Genomic DNA, 14202 nt, shown 5'->3' on the forward strand with positions numbered 1-14202 from the left:
CAAGTCAGTCAAGAAAAGCAATCTCATGCACTGCACAAGCTCTTTCCCATGAGGCACCTCTCCTGCACTCTGTTTATGCAAATGAGCAAGCAGAGAGCTCAGGAATAAAACACCAAACTCATGTCCCCCAAAAAAGCAGCAGACAATTGCTGGATATTCCCCAACTTCTAATGCTTTTCTTTTAAACAAATGATAAACAGCCTCACCTGTGGCAAGGCTTAAAAAAATTGAATAAACTCTTAAATGTTCCTCTCCACGGAAATCTTTAGTAAAAGGCGAAAGATTTTTTCGTTTTGAAGAGAAACCAGAGTAAGTGACAATATAGCTCTCTAGGGTAAGTGGCGGCACATCAAAGACCCTGTCATTGCGAGGGTGAGGACCTGAAAGGTATTTTCAGGCTCTAAGAAAGAGGGCGAGAACCAGGCCGGTGGGCAAAACAGGCCAACATTTCAAAGTCTCTGCTCAAGGTACAAAAAGGTGGACTGTTCACATGTGTATGTCTGGGAATATGCAAATTTCTTTTGTACTCACCTCAGCTCATTAGGAGTTGTCGGGGCTGCTGGGGAAGGGGAACAGCAAATGTGAATCAGGCTTTTAGTTAAGTGGCACTGTAGGCCTTTTGTCCCCTAGCCATTTTACGCTTTCAACACCATCCCTCCAATCGATATGCTCAGAGCCACCACTGTGCTCTACACATAGCCATGCACCGTATGTGCCTTTTTCACACGTACTTTCATTAAACCTGAATATAGAAGGATATATCTGTCTAGGCTGGAGACACGTGAAACAAGTCTGACGTGCCCCTTCAAGTCTACCTGAGAGGAAGCGGACTCAGGATTGGCGACCTCTCAGGGCACCTCCAACGGGCACAAATAACGGGCAAGCCCTATGAAAAGCACAGCATGAGTCTTGGTCCCACCTTTAAAAAGGAGGGTGACCTCTGGGATCTGGCAGCAGGATCTTTGGGAGATAAGAAAATATACTGCCTGCGATCGTGAAGTTTCAAGTCAGTCAAGAAAAGCAATCTCATGCACTGCACAAGCTCTTTCCCATGAGGCACCTCTCCTGCACTCTGTTTATGCAAATGAGCAAGCAGAGAGCTCAGGAATAAAACACCAAACTCATGTCCCCCAAAAAAGCAGCAGACAATTGCTGGATATTCCCCAACTTCTAATGCTTTTCTTTTAAACAAATGATAAACAGCCTCACCTGTGGCAAGGCTTAAAAAAATTGAATAAACTCTTAAATGTTCCTCTCCACGGAAATCTTTAGTAAAAGGCGAAAGATTTTTTCATTTGAAGAGAAACCAGAGTAAGTGACAATATAGCTCTCTAGGGTAAGTGGCGGCACATCAAAGACCCTGTCATTGCGAGGGTGAGGACCTGAAAGGTATTTTCAGGCTCTAAGAAAGAGGGCGAGAACCAGGCCGGTGGGCAAAACAGGCCAACATTTCAAAGTCTCTGCTCAAGGTACAAAAAGGTGGACTGTTCACATGTGTATGTCTGGGAATATGCAAATTTCTTTTGTACTCACCTCAGCTCATTAGGAGTTGTCGGGGCTGCTGGGGAAGGGGAACAGGAAATGTGAATCAGGCTTTTAGTTAAGTGGCACTGTAGGCCTTTTGTCCCCTAGCCATTTTACGCTTTCAACACGCTCTACACATAGCCATGCACCGTATGTGCCTTTTTCACACGTACTTTCATTAAACCTGAATATAGAAGGATATATCTGTCTAGGCTGGAGACACGTGAAACAAGTCTGACGTGCCCCTTCAAGTCTACCTGAGAGGAAGCTGACTCAGGATTGGCGACCTCTCAGGGCACCTCGAACGGGCACAAATAACGGGCAAGCCCTATGAAAAGCACAGCATGAGTCTTGGTCCCACCTTTAAAAAGGAGGGTGACCTCTGGGATCTGGCAGCAGGATCTTTGGGAGATAAGAAAATATACTGCCTGCGATCGTGAAGTTTCAAGTCAGTCAAGAAAAGCAATCTCATGCACTGCACAAGCTCTTTCCCATGAGGCACCTCTCCTGCACTCTGTTTATGCAAATGAGCAAGCAGAGAGCTCAGGAATAAAACACCAAACTCATGTCCCCCAAAATAGCAGCAGACAATTGCTGGATATTCCCCAACTTCTAATGCTTTTCTTTTAAACAAATGATAAACAACCTCACCTGTGGCAAGGCTTAAAAAAATTGAATAAACTCTTAAATGTTCCTCTCCACGGAAATCTTTAGTAAAAGGCGAAAGATTTTTTCGTATTGAAGAGAAACCAAAGTAAGTGACAATATAGCTCTCTAGGGTAAGTGGCGGCACATCAAAGACCCTGTCATTGCGAGGGTGAGGACCTGAAAGGTATTTTCAGGCTCTAAGAAAGAGGGCGAGAACCAGGCCGGTGGGCAAAACAGGCCAACATTTCAAAGTCTCTGCTCAAGGTACAAAAAGGTGGACTGTTCACATGTGTATGTCTGGGAATATGCAAATTTCTTTTGTACTCACCTCAGCTCATTAGGAGTTGTCGGGGCTGCTGGGGAAGGGGAACAGGAAATGTGAATCAGGCTTTTAGTTAAGTGGCACTGTAGGCCTTTTGTCCCCTAGCCATTTTACGCTTTCAACACGCTCTACACATAGCCATGCACCGTATGTGCCTTTTTCACACGTACTTTCATTAAACCTGAATATAGAAGGATATATCTGTCTAGGCTGGAGACACGTGAAACAAGTCTGACGTGCCCCTTCAAGTCTACCTGAGAGGAAGCTGACTCAGGATTGGCGACCTCTCAGGGCACCTCGAACGGGCACAAATAACGGGCAAGCCCTATGAAAAGCACAGCATGAGTCTTGGTCCCACCTTTAAAAAGGAGGGTGACCTCTGGGATCTGGCAGCAGGATCTTTGGGAGATAAGAAAATATACTGCCTGCGATCGTGAAGTTTCAAGTCAGTCAAGAAAAGCAATCTCATGCACTGCACAAGCTCTTTCCCATGAGGCACCTCTCCTGCACTCTGTTTATGCAAATGAGCAAGCAGAGAGCTCAGGAATAAAACACCAAACTTATGTCCCCCAAAAAAGCAGCAGACAATTGCTGGATATTCCCCAACTTCTAATGCTTTTCTTTTAAACAAATGATAAACAGCCTCACCTGTGGCAAGGCTTAAAAAAATTGAATAAACTCTTAAATGTTCCTCTCCACGGAAATCTTTAGTAAAAGGCGAAAGATTTTTTCGTTTTGAAGAGAAACCAGAGTAAGTGACAATATAGCTCTCTAGGGTAAGTGGCGGCACATCAAAGACCCTGTCATTGCGAGGGTGAGGACCTGAAAGGTATTTTCAGGCTCTAAGAAAGAGGGCGAGAACCAGGCCGGTGGGCAAAACAGGCCAACATTTCAAAGTCTCTGCTCAAGGTACAAAAAGGTGGACTGTTCACATGTGTATGTCTGGGAATATGCAAATTTCTTTTGTACTCACCTCAGCTCATTAGGAGTTGTCGGGGCTGCTGGGGAAGGGGAACAGGAAATGTGAATCAGGCTTTTAGTTAAGTGGCACTGTAGGCCTTTTGTCCCCTAGCCATTTTACGCTTTCAACACCATCCCTCCAATCGATATGCTCAGAGCCACCACTGTGCTCTACACATAGCCATGCACCGTATGTGCCTTTTTCACACGTACTTTCATTAAACCTGAATATAGAAGGATATATCTGTCTAGGCTGGAGACACGTGAAACAAGTCTGACGTGCCCCTTCAAGTCTACCTGAGAGGAAGCGGACTCAGGATTGGCGACCTCTCAGGGCACCTCCAACGGGCACAAATAACGGGCAAGCCCTATGAAAAGCACAGCATGAGTCTTGGTCCCACCTTTAAAAAGGAGGGTGACCTCTGGGATCTGGCAGCAGGATCTTTGGGAGATAAGAAAATATACTGCCTGCGATCGTGTAGTTTCAAGTCAGTCAAGAAAAGCAATCTCATGCACTGCACAAGCTCTTTCCCATGAGGCACCTCTCCTGCACTCTGTTTATGCAAATGAGCAAGCAGAGAGCTCAGGAATAAAACACCAAACTCATGTCCCCCAAAAAAGCAGCAGACAATTGCTGGATATTCCCCAACTTCTAATGCTTTTCTTTTAAACAAATGATAAACAGCCTCACCTGTGGCAAGGCTTAAAAAAATTGAATAAACTCTTAAATGTTCCTCTCCACGGAAATCTTTAGTAAAAGGCAAAAGATTTTTTCGTTTTGAAGAGAAACCAGAGTAAGTGACAATATAGCTCTCTAGGGTAAGTGGCGGCACATCAAAGACCCTGTCATTGCGAGGGTGAGGACCTGAAAGGTATTTTCAGGCTCTAAGAAAGAGGGCGAGAACCAGGCCGGTGGGCAAAACAGGCCAACATTTCAAAGTCTCTGCTCAAGGTACAAAAAGGTGGACTGTTCACATGTGTATGTCTGGGAATATGCAAATTTCTTTTGTACTCACCTCAGCTCATTAGGAGTTGTCGGGGCTGCTGGGGAAGGGGAACAGGAAATGTGAATCAGGCTTTTAGTTAAGTGGCACTGTAGGCCTTTTGTCCCCTAGCCATTTTACGCTTTCAACACGCTCTACACATAGCCATGCACCGTATGTGCCTTTTTCACACGTACTTTCATTAAACCTGAATATAGAAGGATATATCTGTCTAGGCTGGAGACACGTGAAACAAGTCTGACGTGCCCCTTCAAGTCTACCTGAGAGGAAGCTGACTCAGGATTGGCGACCTCTCAGGGCACCTCGAACGGGCACAAATAACGGGCAAGCCCTATGAAAAGCACAGCATGAGTCTTGGTCCCACCTTTAAAAAGGAGGGTGACCTCTGGGATCTGGCAGCAGGATCTTTGGGAGATAAGAAAATATACTGCCTGCGATCGTGAAGTTTCAAGTCAGTCAAGAAAAGCAATCTCATGCACTGCACAAGCTCTTTCCCATGAGGCACCTCTCCTGCACTCTGTTTATGCAAATGAGCAAGCAGAGAGCTCAGGAATAAAACACCAAACTTATGTCCCCCAAAAAAGCAGCAGACAATTGCTGGATATTCCCCAACTTCTAATGCTTTTCTTTTAAACAAATGATAAACAGCCTCACCTGTGGCAAGGCTTAAAAAAATTGAATAAACTCTTAAATGTTCCTCTCCACGGAAATCTTTAGTAAAAGGCGAAAGATTTTTTCGTTTTGAAGAGAAACCAGAGTAAGTGACAATATAGCTCTCTAGGGTAAGTGGCGGCACATCAAAGACCCTGTCATTGCGAGGGTGAGGACCTGAAAGGTATTTTCAGGCTCTAAGAAAGAGGGCGAGAACCAGGCCGGTGGGCAAAACAGGCCAACATTTCAAAGTCTCTGCTCAAGGTACAAAAAGGTGGAGTGTTCACATGTGTATGTCTGGGAATATGCAAATTTCTTTTGTACTCACCTCAGCTCATTAGGAGTTGTCGGGGCTGCTGGGGAAGGGGAACAGGAAATGTGAATCAGGCTTTTAGTTAAGTGGCACTGTAGGCCTTTTGTCCCCTAGCCATTTTACGCTTTCAACACCATCCCTCCAATCGATATGCTCAGAGCCACCACTGTGCTCTACACATAGCCATGCACCGTATGTGCCTTTTTCACACGTACTTTCATTAAACCTGAATATAGAAAGATATATCTGTCTAGGCTGGAGACACGTGAAACAAGTCTGACGTGCCCCTTCAAGTCTACCTGAGAGGAAGCGGACTCAGGATTGGCGACCTCTCAGGGCACCTCCAACGGGCACAAATAACGGGCAAGCCCTATGAAAAGCACAGCATGAGTCTTGGTCCCACCTTTAAAAAGGAGGGTGACCTCTGGGATCTGGCAGCAGGATCTTTGGGAGATAAGAAAATATACTGCCTGCGATCGTGTAGTTTCAAGTCAGTCAAGAAAAGCAATCTCATGCACTGCACAAGCTCTTTCCCATGAGGCACCTCTCCTGCACTCTGTTTATGCAAATGAGCAAGCAGAGAGCTCAGGAATAAAACACCAAACTCATGTCCCCCAAAAAAGCAGCAGACAATTGCTGGATATTCCCCAACTTCTAATGCTTTTCTTTTAAACAAATGATAAACAGCCTCACCTGTGGCAAGGCTTAAAAAAATTGAATAAACTCTTAAATGTTCCTCTCCACGGAAATCTTTAGTAAAAGGCAAAAAATATTTTCGTTTTGAAGAGAAACCAGAGTAAGTGACAATATAGCTCTCTAGGGTAAGTGGCGCCACATCAAAGACCCTGTCATTGCGAGGGTGAGGACCTGAAAGGTATTTTCAGGCTCTAAGAAAGAGGGCGAGAACCAGGCCGGTGGGCAAAACAGGCCAACATTTCAAAGTCTCTGCTCAAGGTACAAAAAGGTGGACTGTTCACATGTGTATGTCTGGGAATATGCAAATTTCTTTTGTACTCACCTCAGCTCATTAGGAGTTGTCGGGCTGCTGGGGAAGGGGAACAGGAAATGTGAATCAGGCTTTTAGTTAAGTGGCACTGTAGGCCTTTTGTCCCCTAGCCATTTTACGCTTTCAACACGCTCTACACATAGCCATGCACCGTATGTGCCTTTTTCACACGTACTTTCATTAAACCTGAATATAGAAGGATATATCTGTCTAGGCTGGAGACACGTGAAACAAGTCTGACGTGCCCCTTCAAGTCTACCTGAGAGGAAGCTGACTCAGGATTGGCGACCTCTCAGGGCACCTCGAACGGGCACAAATAACGGGCAAGCCCTATGAAAAGCACAGCATGAGTCTTGGTCCCACCTTTAAAAAGGAGGGTGACCTCTGGGATCTGGCAGCAGGATCTTTGGGAGATAAGAAAATATACTGCCTGCGATCGTGAAGTTTCAAGTCAGTCAAGAAAAGCAATCTCATGCACTGCACAAGCTCTTTCCCATGAGGCACCTCTCCTGCACTCTGTTTATGCAAATGAGCAAGCAGAGAGCTCAGGAATAAAACACCAAACTCATGTCCCCCAAAAAAGCAGCAGACAATTGCTGGATATTCCCCAACTTCTAATGCTTTTCTTTTAAACAAATGATAAACAGCCTCACCTGTGGCAAGGCTTAAAAAAATTGAATAAACTCTTAAATGTTCCTCTCCACGGAAATCTTTAGTAAAAGGCGAAAGATTTTTTCGTTTTGAAGAGAAACCAGAGTAAGTGACAATATAGCTCTCTAGGGTAAGTGGCGGCACATCAAAGACCCTGTCATTGCGAGGGTGAGGACCTGAAAGGTATTTTCAGGCTCTAAGAAAGAGGGCGAGAACCAGGCCGGTGGGCAAAACAGGCCAACATTTCAAAGTCTCTGCTCAAGGTACAAAAAGGTGGACTGTTCACATGTGTATGTCTGGGAATATGCAAATTTCTTTTGTACTCACCTCAGCTCATTAGGAGTTGTCGGGGCTGCTGGGGAAGGGGAACAGCAAATGTGAATCAGGCTTTTAGTTAAGTGGCACTGTAGGCCTTTTGTCCCCTAGCCATTTTACGCTTTCAACACCATCCCTCCAATCGATATGCTCAGAGCCACCACTGTGCTCTACACATAGCCATGCACCGTATGTGCCTTTTTCACACGTACTTTCATTAAACCTGAATATAGAAGGATATATCTGTCTAGGCTGGAGACACGTGAAACAAGTCTGACGTGCCCCTTCAAGTCTACCTGAGAGGAAGCGGACTCAGGATTGGCGACCTCTCAGGGCACCTCCAACGGGCACAAATAACGGGCAAGCCCTATGAAAAGCACAGCATGAGTCTTGGTCCCACCTTTAAAAAGGAGGGTGACCTCTGGGATCTGGCAGCAGGATCTTTGGGAGATAAGAAAATATACTGCCTGCGATCGTGAAGTTTCAAGTCAGTCAAGAAAAGCAATCTCATGCACTGCACAAGCTCTTTCCCATGAGGCACCTCTCCTGCACTCTGTTTATGCAAATGAGCAAGCAGAGAGCTCAGGAATAAAACACCAAACTCATGTCCCCCAAAAAAGCAGCAGACAATTGCTGGATATTCCCCAACTTCTAATGCTTTTCTTTTAAACAAATGATAAACAGCCTCACCTGTGGCAAGGCTTAAAAAAATTGAATAAACTCTTAAATGTTCCTCTCCACGGAAATCTTTAGTAAAAAGGCGAAAGATTTTTTCGTTTTGAAGAGAAACCAGAGTAAGTGACAATATAGCTCTCTAGGGTAAGTGGCGGCACATCAAAGACCCTGTCATTGCGAGGGTGAGGACCTGAAAGGTATTTTCAGGCTCTAAGAAAGAGGGCGAGAACCAGGCCGGTGGGCAAAACAGGCCAACATTTCAAAGTCTCTGCTCAAGGTACAAAAAGGTGGACTGTTCACATGTGTATGTCTGGGAATATGCAAATTTCTTTTGTACTCACCTCAGCTCATTAGGAGTTGTCGGGGCTGCTGGGGAAGGGGAACAGGAAATGTGAATCAGGCTTTTAGTTAAGTGGCACTGTAGGCCTTTTGTCCCCTAGCCATTTTACGCTTTCAACACGCTCTACACATAGCCATGCACCGTATGTGCCTTTTTCACACGTACTTTCATTAAACCTGAATATAGAAGGATATATCTGTCTAGGCTGGAGACACGTGAAACAAGTCTGACGTGCCCCTTCAAGTCTACCTGAGAGGAAGCTGACTCAGGATTGGCGACCTCTCAGGGCACCTCGAACGGGCACAAATAACGGGCAAGCCCTATGAAAAGCACAGCATGAGTCTTGGTCCCACCTTTAAAAAGGAGGGTGACCTCTGGGATCTGGCAGCAGGATCTTTGGGAGATAAGAAAATATACTGCCTGCGATCGTGAAGTTTCAAGTCAGTCAAGAAAAGCAATCTCATGCACTGCACAAGCTCTTTCCCATGAGGCACCTCTCCTGCACTCTGTTTATGCAAATGAGCAAGCAGAGAGCTCAGGAATAAAACACCAAACTCATGTCCCCCAAAATAGCAGCAGACAATTGCTGGATATTCCCCAACTTCTAATGCTTTTCTTTTAAACAAATGATAAACAACCTCACCTGTGGCAAGGCTTAAAAAAATTGAATAAACTCTTAAATGTTCCTCTCCACGGAAATCTTTAGTAAAAGGCGAAAGATTTTTTCGTATTGAAGAGAAACCAGAGTAAGTGACAATATAGCTCTCTAGGGTAAGTGGCGGCACATCAAAGACCCTGTCATTGCGAGGGTGAGGACCTGAAAGGTATTTTCAGGCTCTAAGAAAGAGGGCGAGAACCAGGCCGGTGGGCAAAACAGGCCAACATTTCAAAGTCTCTGCTCAAGGTACAAAAAGGTGGACTGTTCACATGTGTATGTCTGGGAATATGCAAATTTCTTTTGTACTCACCTCAGCTCATTAGGAGTTGTCGGGGCTGCTGGGGAAGGGGAACAGCAAATGTGAATCAGGCTTTTAGTTAAGTGGCACTGTAGGCCTTTTGTCCCCTAGCCATTTTACGCTTTCAACACGCTCTACACATAGCCATGCACCGTATGTGCCTTTTTCACACGTACTTTCATTAAACCTGAATATAGAAGGATATATCTGTCTAGGCTGGAGACACGTGAAACAAGTCTGACGTGCCCCTTCAAGTCTACCTGAGAGGAAGCTGACTCAGGATTGGCGACCTCTCAGGGCACCTCGAACGGGCACAAATAACGGGCAAGCCCTATGAAAAGCACAGCATGAGTCTTGGTCCCACCTTTAAAAAGGAGGGTGACCTCTGGGATCTGGCAGCACGATCTTTGGGAGATAAGAAAATATACTGCCTGCGATCGTGAAGTTTCAAGTCAGTCAAGAAAAGCAATCTCATGCACTGCACAAGCTCTTTCCCATGAGGCACCTCTCCTGCACTCTGTTTATGCAAATGAGCAAGCAGAGCGCTCAGGAATAAAACACCAAACTCATGTCCCCCAAAAAAGCAGCAGACAATTGCTGGATATTCCCCAACTTCTAATGCTTTTCTTTTAAACAAATGATAAACAGCCTCACCTGTGGCAAGGCTTAAAAAAATTGAATAAACTCTTAAATGTTCCTCTCCACGGAAATCTTTAGTAAAAGGCAAAAGATTTTTTCATTTTGAAGAGAAACCAGAGTAAGTGACAATATAGCTCTCTAGGGTAAGTGGCGGCACATCAAAGACCCTGTCATTGCGAGGGTGAGGACCTGAAAGGTATTTTCAGGCTCTAAGAAAGAGGGCGAGAACCAGGCCGGTGGGCAAAACAGGCCAACATTTCAAAGTCTCTGCTCAAGGTACAAAAAGGTGGACTGTTCACATGTGTATGTCTGGGAATATGCAAATTTCTTTTGTACTCACCTCAGCTCATTAGGAGTTGTCGGGGCTGCTGGGGAAGGGGAACAGGAAATGTGAATCAGGCTTTTAGTTAAGTGGCACTGTAGGCCTTTTGTCCCCTAGCCATTTTACGCTTTCAACACGCTCTACACATAGCCATGCACCGTATGTGCCTTTTTCACACGTACTTTCATTAAACCTGAATATAGAAGGATATATCTGTCTAGGCTGGAGACACGTGAAACAAGTCTGACGTGCCCCTTCAAGTCTACCTGAGAGGAAGCTGACTCAGGATTGGCGACCTCTCAGGGCACCTCGAACGGGCACAAATAACGGGCAAGCCCTATGAAAAGCACAGCATGAGTCTTGGTCCCACCTTTAAAAAGGAGGGTGACCTCTGGGATCTGGCAGCAGGATCTTTGGGAGATAAGAAAATATACTGCCTGCGATCGTGAAGTTTCAAGTCAGTCAAGAAAAGCAATCTCATGCACTGCACAAGCTCTTTCCCATGAGGCACCTCTCCTGCACTCTGTTTATGCAAATGAGCAAGCAGAGAGCTCAGGAATAAAACACCAAACTTATGTCCCCCAAAAAAGCAGCAGACAATTGCTGGATATTCCCCAACTTCTAATGCTTTTCTTTTAAACAAATGATAAACAGCCTCACCTGTGGCAAGGCTTAAAAAAATTGAATAAACTCTTAAATGTTCCTCTCCACGAAAATCTTTAGTAAAAGGCGAAAGATTTTTTCGTTTTGAAGAGAAACCAGAGTAAGTGACAATATAGCTCTCTAGGGTAAGTGGCGGCACATCAAAGACCCTGTCATTGCGAGGGTGAGGACCTGAAAAGTATTTTCAGGCTCTAAGAAAGAGGGCGAGAACCAGGCCGGTGGGCAAAACAGGCCAACATTTCAAAGTCTCTGCTCAAGGTACAAAAAGGTGGACTGTTCACATGTGTATGTCTGGGAATATGCAAATTTCTTTTGTACTCACCTCAGCTCATTAGGAGTTGTCGGGGCTGCTGGGGAAGGGGAACAGGAAATGTGAATCAGGCTTTTAGTTAAGTGGCACTGTAGGCCTTTTGTCCCTTAGCCATTTTACGCTTTCAACACCATCCCTCCAATCGATATGCTCAGAGCCACCACTGTGCTCTACACATAGCCATGCACCGTATGTGCCTTTTTCACACGTACTTTCATTAAACCTGAATATAGAAGGATATATCTGTCTAGGCTGGAGACACGTGAAACAAGTCTGACGTGCCCCTTCAAGTCTACCTGAGAGGAAGCGGACTCAGGATTAGCGACCTCTCAGGGCACCTCCAACGGGCACAAATAACGGGCAAGCCCTATGAAAAGCACAGCATGAGTCTTGGTCCCACCTTTAAAAAGGAGGGTGACCTCTGGGATCTGGCAGCAGGATCTTTGGGAGATAAGAAAATATACTGCCTGCGATCGTGAAGTTTCAAGTCAGTCAAGAAAAGCAATCTCATGCACTGCACAAGCTCTTTCCCATGAGGCACCTCTCCTGCACTCTGTTTATGCAAATGAGCAAGCAGAGAGCTCAGGAATAAAACACCAAACTCATGTCCCCCAAAAAAGCAGCAGACAATTGCTGGATATTCCCCAACTTCTAATGCTTTTCTTTTAAACAAATGATAAACAGCCTCACCTGTTGCAAGGCTTAAAAAAATTGAATAAACTCTTAAATGTTCCTCTCCACGGAAATCTTTAGTAAAAGGCGAAAGATTTTTTCATTTTGAAGAGAAACCAGAGTAAGTGACAATATAGCTCTCTAGGGTAAGTGGCGGCACATCAAAGACCCTGTCATTGCGAGGGTGAGGACCTGAAAGGTATTTTCAGGCTCTAAGAAAGAGGGCGAGAACCAGGCCGGTGGGCAAAACAGGCCAACATTTCAAAGTCTCTGCTCAAGGTACAAAAAGGTGGACTGTTCACATGTGTATGTCTGGGAATATGCAAATTTCTTTTGTACTCACCTCAGCTCATTAGGAGTTGTCGGGGCTGCTGGGGAAGGGGAACAGCAAATGTGAATCAGGCTTTTAGTTAAGTGGCACTGTAGGCCTTTTGTCCCCTAGCCATTTTACGCTTTCAACACGCTCTACACATAGCCATGCACCGTATGTGCCTTTTTCACACGTACTTTCATTAAACCTGAATATAGAAGGATATATCTGTCTAGGCTGGAGACACGTGAAACAAGTCTGACGTGCCCCTTCAAGTCTACCTGAGAGGAAGCTGACTCAGGATTGGCGACCTCTCAGGGCACCTCGAACGGGCACAAATAACGGGCAAGCCCTATGAAAAGCACAGCATGAGTCTTGGTCCCACCTTTAAAAAGGAGGGTGACCTCTGGGATCTGGCAGCAGGATCTTTGGGAGATAAGAAAATATACTGCCTGCGATCGTGAAGTTTCAAGTCAGTCAAGAAAAGCAATCTCATGCACTGCACAAGCTCTTTCCCATGAGGCACCTCTCCTGCACTCTGTTTATGCAAATGAGCAAGCAGAGAGCTCAGGAATAAAACACCAAACTCATGTCCCCCAAAAAAGCAGCAGACAATTGCTGGATATTCCCCAACTTCTAATGCTTTTCTTTTAAACAAATGATAAACAGCCTCACCTGTGGCAAGGCTTAAAAAAATTGAATAAACTCTTAAATGTTCCTCTCCACGGAAATCTTTAGTAAAAGGCGAAAGATTTTTTCGTTTTGAAGAGAAACCAGAGTAAGTGACAATATAGCTCTCTAGGGTAAGTGGCGGCACATCAAGGACCCTGTCATTGCGAGGGTGAGGACCTGAAAGGTATTTTCAGGCTCTAAGAAAGAGGGCGAGAACCAGGCCGGTGGGCAAAACAGGCCAACATTTCAAAGTCTCTGCTCAAGGTACAAAAAGGTGGACTGTTCACATGTGTATGTCTGGGAATATGCAAATTTCTTTTGTACTCACCTCAGCTCATTAGGAGTTGTCGGGGCTGCTGGGGAAGGGGAACAGGAAATGTGAATCAGGCTTTTAGTTAAGTGGCACTGTAGGCCTTTTGTCCCCTAGCCATTTTACGCTTTCAACACCATCCCTCCAATCGATCTGCTCAGAGCCACCACTGTGCTCTACACATAGCCATGCACCGTATGTGCCTTTTTCACACGTACTTTCATTAAACCTGAATATAGAAGGATATATCTGTCTAGGCTGGAGACACGTGAAACAAGTCTGACGTGCCCCTTCATGTCTACCTGAGAGGAAGCGGACTCAGGATTGGCGACCTCTCAGGGCACCTCCAACGGGCACAAATAACGGGCAAGCCCTATGAAAAGCACAGCATGAGTCTTGGTCCCACCTTTAAAAAGGAGGGTGACCTCTGGGATCTGGCAGCAGGATCTTTGGGAGATAAGAAAATATACTGCCTGCGATCGTGAAGTTTCAAGTCAGTCAAGAAAAGCAATCTCATGCACTGCACAAGCTCTTTCCCATGAGGCACCTCTCCTGCACTCTGTTTATGCAAATGAGCAAGCAGAGAGCTCAGGAATAAAACACCAAACTCATGTCCCCCAAAAAAGCAGCAGACAATTGCTGGATATTCCCCAACTTCTAATGCTTTTCTTTTAAACAAATGATAAACAGCCTCACCTGTGGCAAGGCTTAAAAAAATTGAATAAACTCTTAAATGTTCCTCTCCACGGAAATCTTTAGTAAAAGGCGAAAGATTTTTTCGTTTTGAAGAGAAACCAGAGTAAGTGACAATATAGCTCTCTAGGGTAAGTGGCGGCACATCAAAGACCCTGTCATTGCGAGGGTGAGGACCTGAAAGGTATTTTCAGGCTCTAAGAAAGAGGGCGAGAACCAGGCCGGTGGGCAAAACAGGCCAACATT

The 14202-nt window shown here is 45.3% G+C and overlaps 15 non-coding genes across 15 annotated transcripts; all 15 read right to left on the minus strand.

Annotated features, from left to right (window-relative positions):
- Positions 1-198: 198 nt before the first annotated feature.
- Positions 199-313, minus strand: LOC146774783 (U5 spliceosomal RNA). The gene has a single exon (XR_014972867.1). It is a non-coding gene; the product is annotated as a U5 spliceosomal RNA (small nuclear RNA).
- Positions 314-1201: 888 nt separating this feature from the next.
- Positions 1202-1315, minus strand: LOC146774784 (U5 spliceosomal RNA). The gene has a single exon (XR_014974476.1). It is a non-coding gene; the product is annotated as a U5 spliceosomal RNA (small nuclear RNA).
- Positions 1316-2167: 852 nt separating this feature from the next.
- On the minus strand, positions 2168-2282 carry LOC146774785 (U5 spliceosomal RNA). Its single transcript, XR_014974440.1, has one exon. It is a non-coding gene; the product is annotated as a U5 spliceosomal RNA (small nuclear RNA).
- Positions 2283-3134: 852 nt separating this feature from the next.
- Positions 3135-3249, minus strand: LOC146774786 (U5 spliceosomal RNA). The gene has a single exon (XR_014972868.1). It is a non-coding gene; the product is annotated as a U5 spliceosomal RNA (small nuclear RNA).
- Positions 3250-4137: 888 nt separating this feature from the next.
- LOC146774787 (U5 spliceosomal RNA) lies at positions 4138-4252 on the minus strand. The gene has a single exon (XR_014973654.1). It is a non-coding gene; the product is annotated as a U5 spliceosomal RNA (small nuclear RNA).
- Positions 4253-5104: 852 nt separating this feature from the next.
- Positions 5105-5219, minus strand: LOC146774788 (U5 spliceosomal RNA). The gene has a single exon (XR_014972869.1). It is a non-coding gene; the product is annotated as a U5 spliceosomal RNA (small nuclear RNA).
- An 888-nt stretch (positions 5220-6107) lies between these two features.
- Positions 6108-6222, minus strand: LOC146774789 (U5 spliceosomal RNA). Its single transcript, XR_014974654.1, has one exon. It is a non-coding gene; the product is annotated as a U5 spliceosomal RNA (small nuclear RNA).
- An 851-nt stretch (positions 6223-7073) lies between these two features.
- Positions 7074-7188, minus strand: LOC146774790 (U5 spliceosomal RNA). The gene has a single exon (XR_014972871.1). It is a non-coding gene; the product is annotated as a U5 spliceosomal RNA (small nuclear RNA).
- An 888-nt stretch (positions 7189-8076) lies between these two features.
- LOC146774791 (U5 spliceosomal RNA) lies at positions 8077-8192 on the minus strand. The gene has a single exon (XR_014974656.1). It is a non-coding gene; the product is annotated as a U5 spliceosomal RNA (small nuclear RNA).
- An 852-nt stretch (positions 8193-9044) lies between these two features.
- On the minus strand, positions 9045-9159 carry LOC146774792 (U5 spliceosomal RNA). Its single transcript, XR_014973818.1, has one exon. It is a non-coding gene; the product is annotated as a U5 spliceosomal RNA (small nuclear RNA).
- An 852-nt stretch (positions 9160-10011) lies between these two features.
- On the minus strand, positions 10012-10126 carry LOC146774793 (U5 spliceosomal RNA). The gene has a single exon (XR_014973911.1). It is a non-coding gene; the product is annotated as a U5 spliceosomal RNA (small nuclear RNA).
- An 852-nt stretch (positions 10127-10978) lies between these two features.
- On the minus strand, positions 10979-11093 carry LOC146774794 (U5 spliceosomal RNA). The gene has a single exon (XR_014974414.1). It is a non-coding gene; the product is annotated as a U5 spliceosomal RNA (small nuclear RNA).
- An 888-nt stretch (positions 11094-11981) lies between these two features.
- Positions 11982-12096, minus strand: LOC146774795 (U5 spliceosomal RNA). Its single transcript, XR_014973805.1, has one exon. It is a non-coding gene; the product is annotated as a U5 spliceosomal RNA (small nuclear RNA).
- Positions 12097-12948: 852 nt separating this feature from the next.
- On the minus strand, positions 12949-13063 carry LOC146774796 (U5 spliceosomal RNA). Its single transcript, XR_014972872.1, has one exon. It is a non-coding gene; the product is annotated as a U5 spliceosomal RNA (small nuclear RNA).
- Positions 13064-13951: 888 nt separating this feature from the next.
- LOC146774797 (U5 spliceosomal RNA) lies at positions 13952-14066 on the minus strand. The gene has a single exon (XR_014972873.1). It is a non-coding gene; the product is annotated as a U5 spliceosomal RNA (small nuclear RNA).
- Between the last annotated feature and the right edge of the window lie 136 nt (positions 14067-14202).

Source organism: Triturus cristatus, chromosome 12 (genome assembly GCF_964204655.1).
Source record: "Triturus cristatus chromosome 12, aTriCri1.1, whole genome shotgun sequence".
In the NCBI taxonomy this organism is placed as follows: Eukaryota; Metazoa; Chordata; class Amphibia; order Caudata; family Salamandridae; genus Triturus; species Triturus cristatus.